We start from the raw sequence: 19,627 nt of genomic DNA on the forward strand, positions 1-19,627 counted from the left end.
TCAGTTTTACCTCGTATATTAAGGTCTTTGATGAGCTGGGGATGATTGAATACAAGGTGGGAAAGAGTGTCGAGGTTCAGTCTTTAGCATGTGGGCATCCTGTTTCCCAACATCGTTTGTGAAATCTGTCCTTTTTCCTACGAGGTTACGACACCTTTGTTGAGTCAATTGGCTGTAGGTCATGGGTTTCATCCTGGCTTCTGTTTTTCCCTGGTCATTGCATCTGTTTTTATGCAACTCAGCTGTTTTGGTTGCTATGGCTCTGTTGTATGTCTTAAATCATAAATTATGATGTTTTTCAGCTTTTTTTCGTTCTTCTCAAGTTTTTGTTGTTGTTGTTTTGCTTATTTTGTTTTGTTTTGCTTTTGCTATTCAGGTCTTTCGTGTTTTTATATTTCACAATTATTTTTTTCCAATTCTGAGAAGAATGTCAGTAGTTCCTTTTCTTTTTAATTTGGACTCTTGTAATCACAGATAAAGATATACAGTTCTTAAAGCTATAAATTAAACAAAAAGGGGATGGGTGGAGAGTAGACACTTCTCAAAGGAAGAAATAAAAATGCCTGCTAAAAATATTTCAATGACACCAGTTATAAGGAAAATAAAATCAAAACCATAAGTTGTGCTACAATCTTAACCCCAGTTAGAAAATAACTAGACCAAAGCTGTGAGGATATGGGAAAAAGGAAGTCTAATATATTGAAGTTGGTAATATACACAAACACCGCTGCTATGGAAGACAGTATAAGGTTTCATATCAAAAGGCAGAAGTACCATAGAATTCAGTTCTTCCAATCCTAGGTTTATATATTAAAACGGAGTCAGTATACAAAAGGAAATTTATACATCCATATTTGTAGCTATTACTTATGACATTTTTGTCAGGCTATGTATATGTCAATAATTGTACCCACTACTTACAGTATTTATGTCATGAAAAAGGCCTTGGTGTTCATCATTCGATGAAGGAATCAAGAAAATATGCACAAAGGAACGCTGTTCATTCATGAAGAATGATGAACTCCTTGCACTTGAAGCCAAATGGGTGAGACTGAAGGGCATAATGTTAAGCAAAACAAGCCAAACCCAAAGAAAAAGACACAGGTGTAGAAGAATTATCTATTCTCATTTAACAGATAAAAAACAAACAAATGAATGGAAAGCCAAAAATAAAATGAATGAAGTCAGTGTGAAAGTACAAATGTGGCGTCTAGAAAAGGTGCTAAGAGGAGGGGAACCTGCGAATAGACGGATGGAAAGATATGACCTTAGGACCCATGTACTCTGAATGCGTGGGTAAGAAGACCAGACAGAGCCTCACTTATAACACCTAGCATGAGTTAATACTGAGATTTTAAAATAATATTTTACCTAATGTTGCTAAGCAGGTCTCAGGTGACATCACCATTCGACATGCCGCTGAAGTGGTTGTACTAGCCCTAAAGAAAGAGTCAAAACTATATGCCAAGTTCTACACGTGGAGGTGAAAATACGGAAAAGCATAAGAAAGTAGCATTGCTTTTGAGAGGGCTCACATCCAAGGAGGCAGACTAATAAATCACGCGGCCCTGGAGCAAAGGGACTCAGTTTTCTGCTGCACCTGATTGTGTTTGTCTACTGGTGATGGACCTAGTGTCTCAGGCTGAAGCAAAATGGCAAATAATCTTACTGGGGGAGACATAGGGTAGTCTCAGAAAACCTTGGTTGACAGAAGATATTTAAGATTGAATGATCAGATCGTGAATAGGAAAAGGAATTCAAAGCAGAAGGAACACATTCAGCCACTATAAAACAACAAAACTTTGTAACAAAAATGTAGTAGATCATGAGGGGTGGTGGAACATGGATTCAGAAGCATTTGGTTTTAACAGGTTAACTGGGGATTAAAATAACACATTGAAAGCCATCTCTAAGAGTAAAACATTCATCAACTAACTCAACACATGGAATAGTTTTGATGAAGCCTTTTGAATAACGATTTAAATTAAACATTAAAGTATTAATTAAACTACACCCTCCGACCTTGGTTTAATAGAAAAGTAGATAAGACAAGACACATTTTCTTATCGTTCAGTATTTGCTTAGTTCTTCTTGAACTTCCTCATTGAATTAAGAAGGGGCACCTTGATGCCCCACTTGGCCTTTCTGTCTTTTTTTTTTTTTAATGTTTTATGTCTCACCATCCGGTCATACCATCTTCAACTGACATACCTGCATTTAAAGTTCAAGTATGTTTTTGCTCGCTATGAAACCTATAATCGTTCTAGTTATTTTACCACGCGGAAAGCTCAGTCTGTGACTACGTGTGACCAGATACTATTAGAGATGCAGTTTGCTATTGTTCCTACCCACACACCCATAAACACTTGCTCCATTTTCAGAGTCTGTGCAGGTCTGTTCTGTGGAGTCCTTCTGTAGTCATTCCTGAACTTCTTGGCAAAACGCCCTTAGTTTGGTGACCTGGTCTTACATGCATTTAAGCTCTTGATGTAAAGCTATATCAATTTCCCTTGCATGCCAGCATTGGGTTCTATGCAAATCACTCGCCTATTCCTAGCTCTAGAATTATCAACCCATCTTCAAAGCAACTAGAGCAGCTTCATTCTTGTCTAATAAGAACCATTCAAGAGCCACAGCACAACCTTTTTTAATTTCAAAGCTGTGTGTTTTCTGTTTACAGTGCTACAGCGTGTAACAGCCTGAAGTCATTGGTGATACCTCTCTGTAGGGCCTCTCATTATTTTCAACCCAGTTTCCATGAAGACAAAAACAATTCCTGGGTCTGTATATCCATATGTTAGAGTCTGTAAACCGAGAAGTGGAGTTCTTTTCCCCCCTCAAGGTAAATATTCAACATAAATCTTGGGTTTGTTTTCTGGGCAAAGGTTTCTCTTTTGCAGCGAATTCTCGGATGGTTGTAGCTGATAAGAAACCTCAAAATATTTTGGGTTTCGTTCAGATAAGCATCTGTGACTTTGAATGTTATTCCAAACTTTCTAATCCATAAATTAAAAATGTATGAGCAAAAGGTTTCTGCCAGATTCTTGCTCTCAGATACAATCAGCTCTAGCCACTAAGCATGCAAATGACAAATGCAGTCTAATTTGATGTAACCCAGTCAGGCTAATGCTTAGGAGCAGGTTCTTCTCCAAGAGGTTATATCAAGTTATTCACTCAAACCACGCTACACAGCGCTGGGGTACCCGAATCAGTCCGCGGACTGTCTGAGTGTCCTAAACACTGCGGTCCTGGATGCCCAGTAGGAAGACAGTAAGAATAGCAGTGCTAATATTCAGCTAATACTGTTTTTGCACATACTGAGTCATTTATCAGCAATCCTCTACCTATCATGACTGCTACTTTTGTGCGGAGGTCGTGAGAACAAAGACACACTCTGGCTTTAGGACAGCGTTCTAAAACGTTTAGGCCCAGGAAGGGATGGGGGAGGAGGCAGAGAAGAAACTGTTCAAAACAATACAGGCCTAAGGAGAGACAAGGAGAGTGAGGGGTAGGGAAGAAGTACTTGTGCAAGTGTCTTACTGACTGTTAATAGCTTGGATGACCCACCTTGCTTCCTTCCTCTTATTTCTGGTGTCTCTATGGTCTTCACAATAATTTTTTTTTTTCTTTTTATGTCTTCATTTGTTTCATTGTCTTCTTAATTTTTGAAGACTCTACGATCAAATGGGAATTGGATAATATGAAGAATGGAATTAGGTATGAATTGGCTTATTAGAGTGGCAAACTCTTCTGTATTACCCATGCCTAAGTGGCTTCTGGGGACACTGAACAGTTTGCTTTGAAAGCCAGGGAAGTTCCTAAGAACTTGGGCATCTTAGTCCTTCCTTGAAAGCAAAGGACTCTGTGGAGATGAACAGAAAGGAAGTGTTAATTAAACAGAGCTCTCTAGGAGCAGGGGCCGTGGGAAATTCGTGGGAGCTAAGCTCCAGACAGATGGGAGAGGCTTCAGTCCTAATTCCAAGTGCATTGAGAGGATTAAGCCCACATTCCTTCTTGTTCATGTCTCAGTCCGCTTTCTAAGTAGTGTGCAGACATATTACTTTTGACCAAAGACTAAGTCAAGAGGTGTGTGTGTGTAGGGAGAATGAAAACACTTTGATTTGGAAAAAGCAAGTGAAAAACCTACTCTATTAGAAGTCTACTTGTAGAAGACAAAGGTCCCCAGATTTTTCAGGACTATTCTATGTTGGTTTTTCTTGTTTTATGACTGAGGGAATATCATAGTTATCAAGTTAAATGCCATACGTAAATAATCAGTAGTTTTTGAGTTGATTGAGTCTATATATGATAGGGAAATGGCTTAAAATAGCCTATGAAGTCTTGTTCTATCTATTATCTACTGTTTTCTGGCCTACTCCCTAAGGACACATTTGTTAGTTGTCACTTGAATTATTGTCCTTGTCACCTACAAATCACAAGCACTTGACCTCATATTTCAGCATTTTAAAATATTGCTAAGAAAGTATGCACTGGTTTATCGTGGCATTTTTTTAAATGAGTACTTTCATCCAAATAGATTTTGAAAAGATATACAATGAATGGAATTTCCCAAGGCAGTAAAAATAATGTTTGAAATGTGTTACTATATTTCCAAGAATTCTTATTATGTATTTTAGTACTGTTTATACTGATACTATGTTTTAAATATACAAATGCCCTAACACATTCTTTATAAAATATGTCTCAATCTAGAAGGACCATAATATAAATGCCATCTGTTTAAAGAAAATTATTTTTAAAAATTCATCAAATAGCTGAGCGATAGTGGCTCATACCCTTAATCCCAGCACTCAGGACGCAGAGATGAGGATCTCTGTGAATTCGAGGCCAGCCTGATCTGCAGAGCGAGTTCCAAGACAGGCTCCAAAGCTACAGTAAAACCCTGTCTTGAAAAACCAAAAATAAAAGCCACCAAATAACCATTTTACTGCAAAGAACTATGTCAAAATATTATATACTACCCATTAAATATGTAAAACTACAGTGCTCCCATTATATTTAATGCCGTTTCATAATCTTTACAATTAAAATTCTATGTTATTCTATAGAGAGAAGATGAACTGGTCTTTTGTCTGGGGGCACAGGCTGTAGTCCGAGCTACTTAGAGGGCTGAGGCAGGAGGATCACGGGTTCAAGACATGCCTAGGCAACAGAGTGACTTCTGAGAGCCAGCCTGGAAATGCAGTAAAATTCTATTTCAAAATAAAAAGTCAGTGGAAGACTGAGTATGTTGCCCAGTGGTAGAGAGTTTCCTTGGCATGTTCAGGGCTTTAGATGTGGCTGATAGTACGAAAGAAAGCAGAACGAAAAAAGAGAAAAAAAGGTAAATGAAAGAAAGGGAGAAAAATTAAGGAGAGGAGGAGTATTTTTTAGATTTTTGAGGGGTTTTTGTATTTGGGCTTGTTTGTTTACTTCTGAGGCTAAAATAGTAAATCAAGGCAAAGAAGAAATAAAGTGAAAATAAAATAAGATGGTGATGATCATATATAAGTTTGATGATCTCAAAAACTTTTCATTGGGATATTTATGTATTTAAAATAACTATCACCAAAACAGTTTAGAAAATAAGAGTGTCTGGAAACATAATAGCATGTTTCATCTTCAATAATGGTTAATATATTAGTCAAATAACTGTAGTAACAAACACTATAAAATATAAGCGGCTTATGCTGCTGAGGTCTGATCAGCTGCAACAGAAAAGAACGAGTGACTATGAGCTTGTGTGGGCTACAGTCGCTCTCTTTGTTCCTCGTGAGGGTCTATATCACCACAGGCAAACTTTTTCTCTCTCTGATCTCACTCAGGAGAAGGTTGATAATTCTCTGCAGTCGAATGATTGACCCGCATCAGAAACCCAGAAGTCAAAGCTGTGATTGTACCATACAGTATTTTACATAGAATTCCAAAGACACCTTTTCCACAATCAATATCTTCAGTGATATGAGGGTTGCTGGGTCATACACTCCAAACACAAACATTAGGGCTATTTAAATTTCCTATGATGCTTCAAAGTCTCTTTTTTCTCCCAGCTTCGCTCAAAACTAGCTTCCTTTTGAGTGACGTGGGATATCGACTAGACACGCTTCTCTTTTTAAAAATCTAAAGTATCATTTAGCCCTCCTTTTTCCTTCTAATCAGACATGTTGCCTCCCTATATCCCTCCTGCTCCCTCCCAAATTCATGGCTCCCTTTTTATAAATAATTATTGCTACTTAAACATATAAATAAACCTGCTGAAGCTCTTCACTGTTACCTCAGGTATATATTTTTTGGAAAGACCACTTGATATTGGGTAACCAATGAGGGGGTCTCATCCCCAGAAAGATTAATTCTTCTCCTTTAGTAGTTCTTGATTTCTTGTAGCTCTTCATCTAGGGCTACAGCCCTGTGAGCCAACCTCATCCACTTTAGGACCTCAGCTGGTGTCAGAATTATAAGGTCCTGTTTAGGCTGCCATATTGTTGAGATTGCATGGGTGCAGTTTGCCTGTCATAGCTAGAATGCACAACCTCACCACAGACCTTCTGTTCCTCTGGCTCTTGCAATCTTTCTGCCACCTGCTCTACAATGTTCCCAGAACCTCAAGTTCAAGAATTGCACTGTGCATTTATCACTTTGTCCTGGTACCTCATGGTCATTTACTTATGTGTGTATGTATTTATTTATTTTCATTTCTGTTCACTGTGATTTTCTTAATGGTCTCCTTCCGCTGAACAATGATGCTTCTTTTGTGAGGATCAGGATCAACACTTCTCTGTGGGTAGAAGGGTAAACAATGGGAACACAATTAGCAATTAGTCTGGTTTAGTAAAGAGGCAGTAGGAGGCCCTCTGCTAAAATCTATGGCCTCACTAGCCATGTGCGGTTGACTAGGAATGATTTACCTCCTGCAGAACGAGTCTCAAGTCCAATCAAGCAGCTGTTGGTTCCTGCCAAGACATAAGTGCCACTATTGCACAATTAGGAATATCTTGCCATACCAGTCATTGCTGTTGTTCACAGGCATTATTTTTAGTGTGGAAAAAGCATTCCTAATGACCTTGAAACAGCACGCATTTTTTTTTTATTGTAGGTTTGAAAGATGAGATGATTGGTCTTCTACTTTAAAAAGGTTGTTGTACATTTGTTTCATATGATACCACAAATCTTAACAGAAAGGCGAAGTCTCTGATTTATTTTAGGCTTTATACCTCTTTGAGCCCCAGTGTCTCCAAAACTTTGACGCCTCTAGCTACTTATTTCTCGGTCATCTTTCATCAGCTTAAGTGTAATGCAACAGAGATGTGCTACACAGTTTCCAAGAAGCTCTCATCTCTTTGAACTGTACAATGACAAATGGCAAAGGGAAGCACATCTAACATACTCAGTGGGAAAGCACGTGAATGTGAGTTACTGAGGATTCCATGCATATGCAAGCAATTTCTGCTCTTTGGTCAGATTTCTCTGGACATAACCTCCTTCATTGTCTCTCCAATGATATGGTCACTTATCTGGGGCCAAACGATTTCCAGCAGTTGTGTGTGCCAGTTAGACTACATTTCTTCAGATTTCCAACATCCCCAACTACTAATATCTCAATTTATATGGTGCTCCTATTGCTCACCTTTGAGAAAAGGTCATAATTGAAAAATTAGTCTTTCTGGTGGTTGCCTCACCAGAATACTGTTCCTGGCCTCCCCAAATTATGTATCCTCTGTGGCCTTCATGAAATATAGCTCATGGTGAATCCCACACATTGTGTCATGCACACATCCCAACATGTCTACTTCCTTCCCTGAGCCTTTACTCTTGATGCCTCTATCAGCTTCACACTACTTTCTGCAGGTTTCTGGAACCACCCTAACACAAGATTTTCTTGACATTCAAGATTCTTTGCAGAGCATTAAATTCTATGTTTTAAGGTCTTAAGTCAGTAACTTCTTCCTTTTCCAATTCTAAGTTTTGACTCTGGTAAGCAGGAAAGTACTAAGATAATCCAGTCTTCTACGTTCTATCTTGATAGCTTATGCTAGCTAACTCTTGAGGCTTTAGTGGGAGAGTCTGTTCTTTCTTACTTGTTTCTATTCCCCAGTTTTATTGTACTAGAATTTAACTATAACATTCAACACTAAAAACAAGAAAACACCATTTGAAGATTGCGGCATGTAAGTTGTGAGAAAGTGGGCTCTCAATTATCTTCTTCCATGAGCAGACCCTTGTGCTCTTAGTGGAAAAGGACCTTGTAGAGCTAGGTTATATGTTGGTGGGTTTTCACCAAATTTACTCCATCTTGTTTACATCCCTCAAGTGTTCTAAAAAGATCATCTTAGCAAATGAAATATTCTTCATCTGAACACCCAAACATATTTTTAATGTGATGGCCCTAAATAACTAGTCCCTAGTTACCATCCACCTATGCCTAGATCTGCTTTGAAAAGGTATGAAACACATAATGCTGCTCAGAACATAATTGAGCACATGTCCTTGTGGCGAAATTGAACATCCTTTGGATATATACCCAAAAGTGGTATTGCTGGATCTTAGAGAAAGTTGTTTTAAAATTTTATGAGAAATCACCATCCTTATATCCAAAGGGCCTATACCAGCTTGCACTCCCACCAGCGATGCACAAGTGTTCCCTTTACCCCACAACCTCTCCAGCATAAGCTGTCATCAGTGTTTTTTATCTTGACCAACTATGTTCATAGCAGCATTGTTTTTCATAGACAGAACCTGGAAACAACCTAAATTCCCCTCCACCGAAGAATGGATAAGAAAAATGTGGTACATTTACACAATGGAGTACTACACAACAGAAAAAAATGACATCTTGAAATTTGCAAGTAAATGGATGGAGCTAGAAAACATACCGAGTGAGGTAATCCAGGCCCAAAAAGACAATTATCACATGTACTCATTCATAGGTAGTTTTAAAACATACCGCAAAAAATACCAGCCTACAGTTTGCAATCCTAGAGAACCTAGACAATAAAGAAATCCCTAAGAAAGACATGGATTTATCTACATGGGAAGTAGAAAAAGACAAGATATCCTGAGTAAATTGAAAGCATGGGGACCATGTGAGAGAGTTGAAGGGGAGGGGAGAAGCAGGGAGGGGAGCAGAGAAAAGATGTAGAGCTCAACAAAATCAATTAAAAACAAAAGAAAAAGAAAGAAACACATAATGATATTTTCCTGAGCAGGGTATTCAACTCCAATAAGATGTTATTTGAAGTCACCACTAGTAAAGACTTCTTATTAGTTGGGCTATTATTCTAGAAAATCTTCATGTTCCCCCACACCAGTACATATGGGTTCTTACTGTATTGTAGGTAGTGAATGATCTACTTGCAACAGTTTATCATCTTAATATCATACATCATCTCAAGAATCAATCAAAAATAAATAAAGACTATTTAGTAAGTGTGTGTGTGTGTGTATGTATGTATGTATGTATGTATGTGATACTCATGAACCATGAGGAAACATGATAAGCAGAATATCTAGTGGAAGCCATTTTTTAGAAAAGAAAGGAAAGTAGGCAGGAAGATTAGATGGGATGAGAATCTAGAGCATCAAAGAGCCAAGATACTCAGTTTCCAGGACAAGGATGTACTAGGTGCTCTTTAAAGAGCTCTTTGTTTTGTTTCCTCCCAGGTGAGACCCTCTAGTAAGTCTTGCAGCAGGTTGACAGTTCAGAGTCTTGGAAACACAGCCTTGGTTCAGTCGAGTATACCTCAAAGGCATCTATACCTGGAGGCTGTCACCTACTGCACTTCTTTTAACAGATTTATTCTTGAAGGGATAGCAGTATGATTGTCCTAAGGACTTCTGAGTGGCACAAACTCAGTTCCACAATTTATTTCAACAGTTAAACCTGTCATCAAATCACAACATAGCCTCAGAGATATAAGATTAAAGAAACCACAAGTACCTGTTTTGTAATAAACTTCTCTCAGTCTTCCTCTATCCTCATTATCTTTTAATATCCCTCTAGTTTTAGCTCCTGCTATGTCAAAAATCTGTCTGGCGTCTTTGATTATTTGAAATAAAAAAGTGTCTTTCTCACAGCTATGATATTATTTTAATATAAAATAGATGCTTTTTGTTCTCATGTCTAGTGAGAAAAGCCCGTATGTTGAATAATAATAGATTTAATGTGTATGTGCTCATGCACGAGTGCATCCCCACACACATATACACACACAGTCTACTTCCACCAGCAGCTTCATCAAGCTTTTGAGTTGTGATATATAACGAAAGTGTTCTGTTCGTTGTAGGAAGTTCTTGGTGACTTAACAGGAAAAAGCCTTATGATGACTTTCCCATCTTAGGACCTGTATCGCCCACCATGACAAATACACAATACTCTTCTGATAAAGACAGCATCCCCATTCCAGTGTACTTCTTGTTGTATTGTTGCAAATAGAGCCTAATTTTCCGGGATGCTAGGATGGTGATCTCCATGAAAGCTCATCTCTTGCCAAATTACATAAAATTTTTCCCATCCATATTGTTACCAGGCTTCCTGTTTCTCCTTAGTGATAAATAGTTTTGCATCATATGAAAAATGTGTTCATTCAATTCTTCTTAGAGCAAGTATTCCTTTCAGAAAATACAGCACCGGACAGAGTATCTCTTTCAAATCCTCAATAATACACCCTACATCAACAATCAAAATTAATCACATTATGGTGTTAAGAAAGATCTCACCAGGATATATTAAAGATATTTAAGTTGGTTTTATTTCCAATTAAACATTCAAAATATACTTCTGGCAGATGATGCTAGTTTAGTACGACTTGTTTCCTAACAGAATAATGGCCTTACATAAGTGCTCAGTGACCCCACACCGCAACATAAATTTATTTTTGGAATCATGTGTTTGTCTAGGTGTTACTATCACCAAAATTTAGGCTAAAATTATACATCTTAAATTTCAAATCAATCAGGGCTGGAGAGATGGCTCAGAGGTTAAGAGCATTGCCTGCTCTTCCAAAGGTCTTGAGTTCAATTCCCAGCAACCACATGGTGGCTCACAAACATCTGTAATGAGGTCTGGTGCCCTCTTCTGGCCTTCAGGCACACACAGAATATTGTATACATAATAAATAAATAAATATTTTTTAAAAATTTCAAATCAATCTATGACTCAAAAATGTACAAAATATATAGAAAATGCCACAGATCCAAATTTGTGTTTGGGGAGATTTGAGAGAGACAGATAGAAAGAATGAGAGAGAAAGATGACAGAGAAGACGGGAAACAGAAGGGAAAAGAGAAAATAATAAAAAAAATCTCTGGATGGCTCAGAGTCAAAATGAGCAATTAAATTTGCACTAATGATAGTTTATAGTTGCATATGTGCATAGTCATGAAAAAAGAGAAAAATCAGAAATATGGCTCCATTCCACTTCATTTTATGCCTCAACTTTACACCTTTATTCTACATTTGTCACATAGAACAAGTAATAAAGACTCCTTTTGTTTTCTATCATAACCCAAACTTGGCTTTCAACCTAAGATAGAATGTGAAAAACTTAGAGTGTGTGCATTTATATTAGCCCTGCACATTCGAATCTTGGCTTGAAACACTGAACAACAATAAAACTATCCACAGAGAACCACCCTCCTTTTGAAATATGAAATGAACTTTTCCATTGATGTTCGATAAAGTTAGTAGAAATTTCAGATGATTTTTTCCTTTATACATTCTCTTTATCTAATTATAATTTAAATGTGATTTCATCCACCACTGTTTGTACTTTGGGGAAGTTTATAGAACTTTTTGAAGGTGGAAACTCCCTCAAGAAAGTGTGCCACTAAAGGCTAAGCTTCTGGGCCACTTAGCCCAGCCCCCTTCCTGTTAACTGTTCCTGGAGTACATATGCAAAGTGACCATCCAGCCTCCTGATCCTATTACTATGCTTTCTCTTCCTGTCGCCATTGTCTTGTCTTCCCCTCCATAATAGACCGTGTAACTCTGGATTTTTGAGGCAAAATAAACTCTTTCCTCCTTAAGATGCTTTTGTCAGTGTAGTTTATCATAACAGGCTTGTAACTAAGCCATGGCTCTCTATGTAACCAAAACAAGAAATAGCTCAAAGGTAAGTCCACACAGGTGGAAATAGAAAAGAAGAAAAACAAAACCAAGACCCAAACCGATTAACTAACCAAAGGAAAAGAAATCCATATTTACAATCTTAGCTTGTTGAGCACAGGATAACATTGCATGTGGTGAAGAGGAGAACGCAGCCTTCATGATTACATCGTGAAGACACAGTAACTGAGAACCTTTGTGTATCTTCACTTTTTCTGAGTTACATTTTCCTTATCAACTTAAAATATCAAAAATATCTTTATTGTGAGGTTATTGTAAGGTGAAAAATCAATTGTGATATAAGTACTTCTCCTGATCTGAATGGAGTACTCAGTAGAATAGTAAATTTTCAACATAGTATATAGTTGGAGAATATTATCATTATTATTACAGAGTGTTGGTCAGAAGCACACACATGGTATATCTATATATATATATCTATATGTGTGTGTGTGTGTGTGCGCACACGCATGTGTGTATGTGTGTGTGTGTGTGTGTATGTATGTATATTTTAGCCTTCTTTTACTAAAGAATTGAGGGACTTTTCTGAACCAAATAAATGCTTTATGAATAAAGCCTGTATATATATTTGCAGAAAATGGTTCTTTGCTTTTAATGTCCTATCAAAATATATCAAATTCTGGAAATGTTGTTCAGAAGGAATTTAAGTGGGAAATGTCTTGTTATAACCATGCTTGAGGAAATATTGGTTAGAATCTTTGGGAACCATTTGGTATTTAAATGACAATTAATTATTATTATCAGCCAAGTGAAATAAAAGTATGTCTAAATTATTGTGCAAAATAAAATGAAGTGATAAGGAAACTTCCAGAAGCTATGGAAACCTCTCAATATCTCTGTATTGCATAGTATCTCTACTTAGTGATATCTTAAAGATCTTAGCAATATGAATATGTGGCAGCCATTAGCTATTTAAGATTCTTGGCATGAACATGGTGGACTTGTGGGAAGTCCAGCTTGCTTACTCTAAACTGTTGCTTCTTACTCGATGTGAAGGTTACTGAGGTCAGAGGGCTTGTTTGGGCCAACCAAGAAATTTTGGAAGGAACTTAAGGCTTGCTAACTGTCAGGAGCTTCTGTCACTTGAGACAAGGACGATTCCTCAATGTAGTCACTTCCCTTGTGGTTTTTAGGCTGTGGCCTCGTGTGAATCTTGGTTCCTATAGCTAAAGTCTAGCAGCAAAGATTTGGTTGGAAGAAAAATACAACCTGATTATAGATTACTTATCCTCATGTCCTCAAAACTGACTACAAATTGTTGATACGTGAGAACTGTGACAAACTCTGTCCTTTCAAAAGTTTGTCCTCCATCTGCTAATGCTAACCATAGAAGGCTTTGAACCAAAAATTGACCATTAGATCCTTTTCTTTGTTAAAGCTAATGTCTAATGAATGTTCTGAGCCTCTCAGTGATGTGGACATTATTTGGTCACTCTGCTTCATTTAGTGGGGTTCTGAGTCCATTCCTTAACCCACTTCCCACTTTTCTCCCTGAACCTGCCTCCAGCCCAATTCACTTCCCTATGAAGCCCTAAGTTGCATGTTATTTCTAGGCAAAATAACCCAGTGAATATTAAGAACCCATTGAGTTTATGCTTGGATTAACAGCTCTGCATAATTTGGGGTCCCCTCTAATAGGCTATTCAAGAAGTATTCTATTCTATCTATCCCCTGCCCACCCTCTACCATGGGAATGGCCTTACAGTTTTACAACTGAGATATATCACAAACGGCAGGAACAGCTCGTAGCATTTGCATCTTCCCAGAGCACGTATTAAATAGTCTTTTGCTGAGCCACACCAAATAATTCCTTACTTTGCTGTTTGGTGTAACTCAATAAGAAACCCAGTTTATATCTGTCCAGCACTATTCATTAGCATGCATACCAATACTCAAGAATGAACAGGTGCGGCAATATTCATTTATGGTTTTTCACTAGGACTATGCTAATTACACTTATCTCCTACAACATAAAGTCGTCTGGGGGAGGTTTGTCCATTGAGGCATGCCACAGAAACAGCACTGGATTGATGAGAGCAACAAGCCATGTCTCTTAGATTAGAATTTTGGTAAGGCAACAGGTACTTTAGATACAGAATTAAACCTTGTGGCGATGAAAGGATCTGACACCTGAAAACAATTTTAAGAGGTTGATAGGTAGTGCCTATGCCGAGAGTCCCTACAGAGCAAAAGACAAGTTGCTGCATCCTGATTCCTCCATGATAAAGAAGGTCCAATAGGTCTCTTAGGATATCACAACGGCATATTGCATATGCTGGAATCTCTCTCCGGACCACTGATCTCTTGTGAGGCCACGCTACTTGTGTAAGACTAACATCAGAAGGAGCAGTCTCTGTAGCATGTCTGTTCCATGGGGCCAGCAGCACAGCGTGCCTGAACAGCCCCAATGGTGAAAGAGATCAAGCTTCAAGCTGTCAAGAAACAAAAGAGATAGAAAAGTCAGTATAGGTCCCAACCAACCTAGAGTAAGGCCAGACATCTAAGCTAATGATGGATTCAGGGCAATCTAGGTGCCACACTGAATTATTCCCTACACCACACAAATCAAAAGTGAGTGTGGTGAGTTAGATCGTGCATATAAAGACTAAGCTTAATGACAAACTCAGAAGAATGGATTGGGAATGATGGTGTCCTCAATCAGTGACATTTCTCTTTACTTTAACACAGTATCTATCTGTCAGCAAAGAAGGCTTTCTTTTGACTCATGAATGAAGGAGGGTTTCAGTCTATCATGGCTGAGAAGAGATCATGGTAGGGGTCGGTATGGCCTGGGCTCCACAAAGCAAAGAGCTTGAGCCAGAATCACAAGTTGGCCATCACCTTCAGAGGGCTGCATCTAGATACCTACTTCTGCCACTGAGACCTCATATTCCAAAAGTTTCACAGTCTCCCCAGACAGAAACAATGACTGGACACCAAGTGTTCAAGCACACAAACCCAATGAAAGGTATTTCAGATTCAAAACCTACCATGAGCTAGTATTCATAGGAGAGTACAGGCATTACATCAGAAGCTTCTATCTTCTCTGTGTTTCCAGCAGGAAAACCCTACCAATCCCCAAATTCATGGGAGGGAAACATAGGTAGTCCCAATTATCAATCGAAAGAGAGCACAAGACACTGGCTGTGCCTTCAAGGCATAGGGCAGTGTTTCTATTACAGAGTCTGGTCAATCCCTTGATGAAGATGATATGGTTGAGAAGCCTTGCCTAAGAGAAAGGTGTGTGTTTGGCAGGAGATGGTATTGAACGGTGCACTTCTGTGCTCCTTGGATTCCTGATGCTAAGATCAAGGTTCACCATCAAGGAAGCGTAATCGACCCGTAGTAGGAGGATGTAGAGTGCTTAGACATACTGAGGTAAAGGCATTCCCCCAAATACTTTGTCAAGAGGTTATTGTGAATGGACACGAGCGAATGGCGTCAATTATGAAAGGCATGGCTCCTCATGGTTAAGATCTTCAGGTTGCAAGTACAGGACAAGCTATGAGAAAATCCAGCACGGAGAAGAGAGAGGATGAAAACTTTCTGCTGACCCCACACCAGTTGCAGCAGTGAGGATGACAGCTCATTCCACTGACCTTCCAGAGTGTTCCCTCCAGGAGACAAGCCCATGGAGACGACTGAGGAGCATATAGGGAGAAGCAGAACAAGGAAGTGATTGTGGTAGCTATAAAACAGCCTGGGCTGCATCACACTTAAGAACAGCGCGGTTAGCTCTGCACAGTTAGTCTCTGACTGTCACGTTGCAGAGATTTGCTTCAGCTTCTAGTTGATGGCTCTGCTTAATATAAAGCACTACAAATACATGCAACGCTAGAAAAGCGGAGAGGTTGATTTATTATTAACATGAATTATACGATATAATAGGCAATGATTTGTCATATGTTTGCGGCTCCTGTTAACATATGAAATACAAGTTTTCTGTTTCACAGTCTTCTCCCTTCATGATGAGGCTCTTCATTTGCATTTTGTTTTAGATTTCCTGTTGTATAACCAACAAGAGAAAGAGAACACAAGTTTAATACAAGCACTTTCCCAATATAGCTTTGCTGGGTAATCGAGGGAGATGAAATTAATATCGTAACTTCTCTGAAGGTATGTTCTCTACATTTTGCTTACTAATTTTATATGCTTGACCATCTTTAGCTTTCGGAATAGGTATCAACTAGGATGTTAATCAACATTGACCACTGACTTTTTTTTTTTTAGTTATTAACAATTAGCATGATCAGAATATACGCTTAACCTGCGGTTTCTTATAACTGTTTTTTTTTTTTAAAAAATAATGTTGAACACAGTTCCAGAATTTCTGCTTTAAAACCATTTTAAATAGGGGCTCGAGGGACGACTCAGCCATCAAAGGCTAGAGTCACAGCTAAAATGACTTTAAATAGTTTTTTTTTTTAAAAAAAAATGCTTATTTATAATCTCCACTTTTTTCCCTTCTAATGCTATTTATCTTGCCATTGCCTCAAATGTTTATGCTTTTTGCCTTACTAGATAACTTAGTGCGGTCCTAAAGCTGTTAGTCTCAGGACCTTCACCTCTGCTTACTTACATATAATTAAATTTTAACATTTTGTTTTTTTATTTAGTAGTCATAAGTAAAATGTTTAAAAATAGATGGCTTGAGAAAAGTTAGACAGCATGAATAAAATGTAATCATTTGTTAAAAATTAACCCCACACATGCACACGCGCACACACGTGTGCACACACACAGTAAATGACATAGATAAGTACAAAACAGAAGACGCTGGAAGACCTTTGCTCTTGGAATGTGATCAGTCCAGTTGATTCAATACTATAAAACAGAAAACTCTGAGTGACTGTGTGAATCAATCAATGCCTGCATTTTATAAATTAACAAGTGACGTGCTTGCTGCAGCTGAAAAAAAATCAATGAGAAATTCACTTCCTGGCCTGAGTAGCATTGTTTAGCCTAACAGCTCTTAAATCTGCAGAAAACTCATCTGACTAGAAGATTAACATGCCAGAGAAGTTGTTTTTCTAAAAAAAAAAAAAAACAAAAAAAAAAAAACAAAAAAAAACAAAAAAAAACAAAAAAAAAACACTTGGGAACTTGGAACTTGGGAATACAGATGGACACATGGACACAAGTGTAATCCATTATTTTATTTTGTTTTTGAGGACAGAGCAGAAGCCACTCAGATCCATGTATTCTAATTATTAAGACTGAGACCTTAATCCACCTCGTCAATATGACTTATGTGTTTGCTCAGGGAAAAGTCTACTCGGAAAGGCAAGACTATAAATGGCAAACAATTTTACTCTGAGTTTCATGAAGTTTGTACAAACCAATTTAGGCAAAGTGTTTTCTCATCTTGATAAAGAGTTCTCTCAGGAGAATAGATCGCTCACCTGTCAAACACGTCGCTCATCAGGCAATATTTTACTCCATAGATCTTCCCAAAGACCCTTGCTTCCGCAAGTCTACCAATTTCAAAGGTAAACCTTCTCCTAATGCCTGTCTAAAGACTGTCTACAACCCAACGCAGTAGATACCAGGCCTCGATCTTTCAAACAAACAAAAAAACCCCCTGATAGTCAGGGTTGTGTGAATCTACCACAGGAGATTTGAAGAGTGCTGTACTGAGTGGCAGAGTGAGGATGGCTGGAGAGGTGAACCCCAGAATGTCTCTGTCACCCACTGCTGCCACCCACACCCCCACAACCACCTACTCAATCAGATGTGAATAATTCCATTCAGTTTTCCTGAGAGAGAAAATTACTAAAATTAAAAATAGTTCTTCCATCTACCACAGTGGTTCTCAAGTTTCCTAACAATGTGATCTTTTAATAAAGTTCCTCATGTTATGGTAACCACCAACCATAAGGTATTTTTGTTGCTACGTTACAACTGTAATTTTGCTACAGTTATGAATTATAATATACTTGTCTTTGCTTTCCATTGGCCTTAGGTAAACCCCGTGAAAAAGGTCTTTTTTCCCCAGGGGTTATTACCCAGAGGTTAAGAACCACTGATCGAGGGTTTTTCCCATTATTCTGAATTGGGTTCATCTGAGCAAGCAAATGCCATTAGTACACACCTGTTAACTCTGCAAGTTCATGATCACACTGGGATTTGAATACAATGCACACAAATAACACTAATATTTCAAGTCTCAGGTACTTCATCTATAAAAGAATGGTACTAAAACATAATAATATGGACCAGGGTGATAACGCAATCAATAAACTGTTAGCTGCCCAAGCATTAGGATCTGAGGTGGGATACACAGTACCCACCAAAGAAGTTAGGCATGTCAGTGTGCAGCGGTAATTCTGATGCTGGGGAGGCAGAGTCCGACTGATTCCTGGAGCTTACTGGCTTGCTAGTTCATCAAAATTGACGAGGTTCAGCTTCAATGAGACCCGTCTCAAAACATAAGATGTCCTGTATCAATAGGATGAAAATTGACACCAACCTCTGGTGTTCATACTCATGGAGAAGCACACCCACAAAGATTCCTAAAACACAGGAACATACAATACATGTGCACACACACACACTTGCAACATGTATATTTTCTAACATATCATTGGCACCTCCCACACTGACTGCAACCAACATCTTTCCCCAGCTTTAGCTCCAGTTGTTTCTCTAGAGAAGAAGATCAGAACCTAAGACCTACTGGGATTGGGTTTGGGATTTGATCATTGATAGATATAGAATGTGTCTTTTCAGATAGGAAACTGATTGGAACTGGAGAAAGTTTGTGGCATAAAATAGACAGACGTGAAAAAGCAAAGAAACTTAAAGTAAAAAACTCTGAAAAGTAAAATATTATAAATATTGCAAAGTCCAGGAGTGAGGAAGAAAAAAAATACCAGAGTTACAAAGCTCAAGAAATAAGTCTTCCAAAAAGGGCACCCAATGAGAGCGAGTACTCAACAAAATGAATGGATTTCTTATTCATCAATACTTGTACACAGCCTTTTACCTATCTCTGCCTTTCCTGTCATAAATAGCCAAGATGGATCAACTATGACCCCCTACCCCAAGCTATGGAAAACTTGTAAAATACCTCAGAAGAGGGAACAGAAAGAATGTTAAGAGCCCTGAGGAGTAGTGCTATAAAATGCTGATCTCTGGACAAGTCATAATCATCATTAAAATTATATATATATATATATATATATATATATATATAAATAATTTCACATACACACATCATATTTTTCTCCTGATTTTCCCCTTTTGAGATTCTTCTTCCTCAAAGTTGCAGAATAGTATTTTTCTACTGCAATGTGTTTAATAAATTGAGCCCTGCTCACTCAGCTGGCTTTTGGAGCTCCTTGTAGGGTTTGAGAGATGACACAGGTTTTGCCCTCAATACATCACATGTATTACTTTCCTCAATGCTCACATGCACTCTGTAAAGCAGGCAATACTATATTCATTCTACAGAAAAAGTAATTGGCTACCCTAGAAATAATGGAATGTAATGAATTGCTTCTTTTG

Source organism: Myodes glareolus, chromosome 26, assembly GCF_982192425.1.
Source record: "Myodes glareolus chromosome 26, mMyoGla1.1, whole genome shotgun sequence".
NCBI lineage: Eukaryota > Metazoa > Chordata > Mammalia > Rodentia > Cricetidae > Myodes > Myodes glareolus.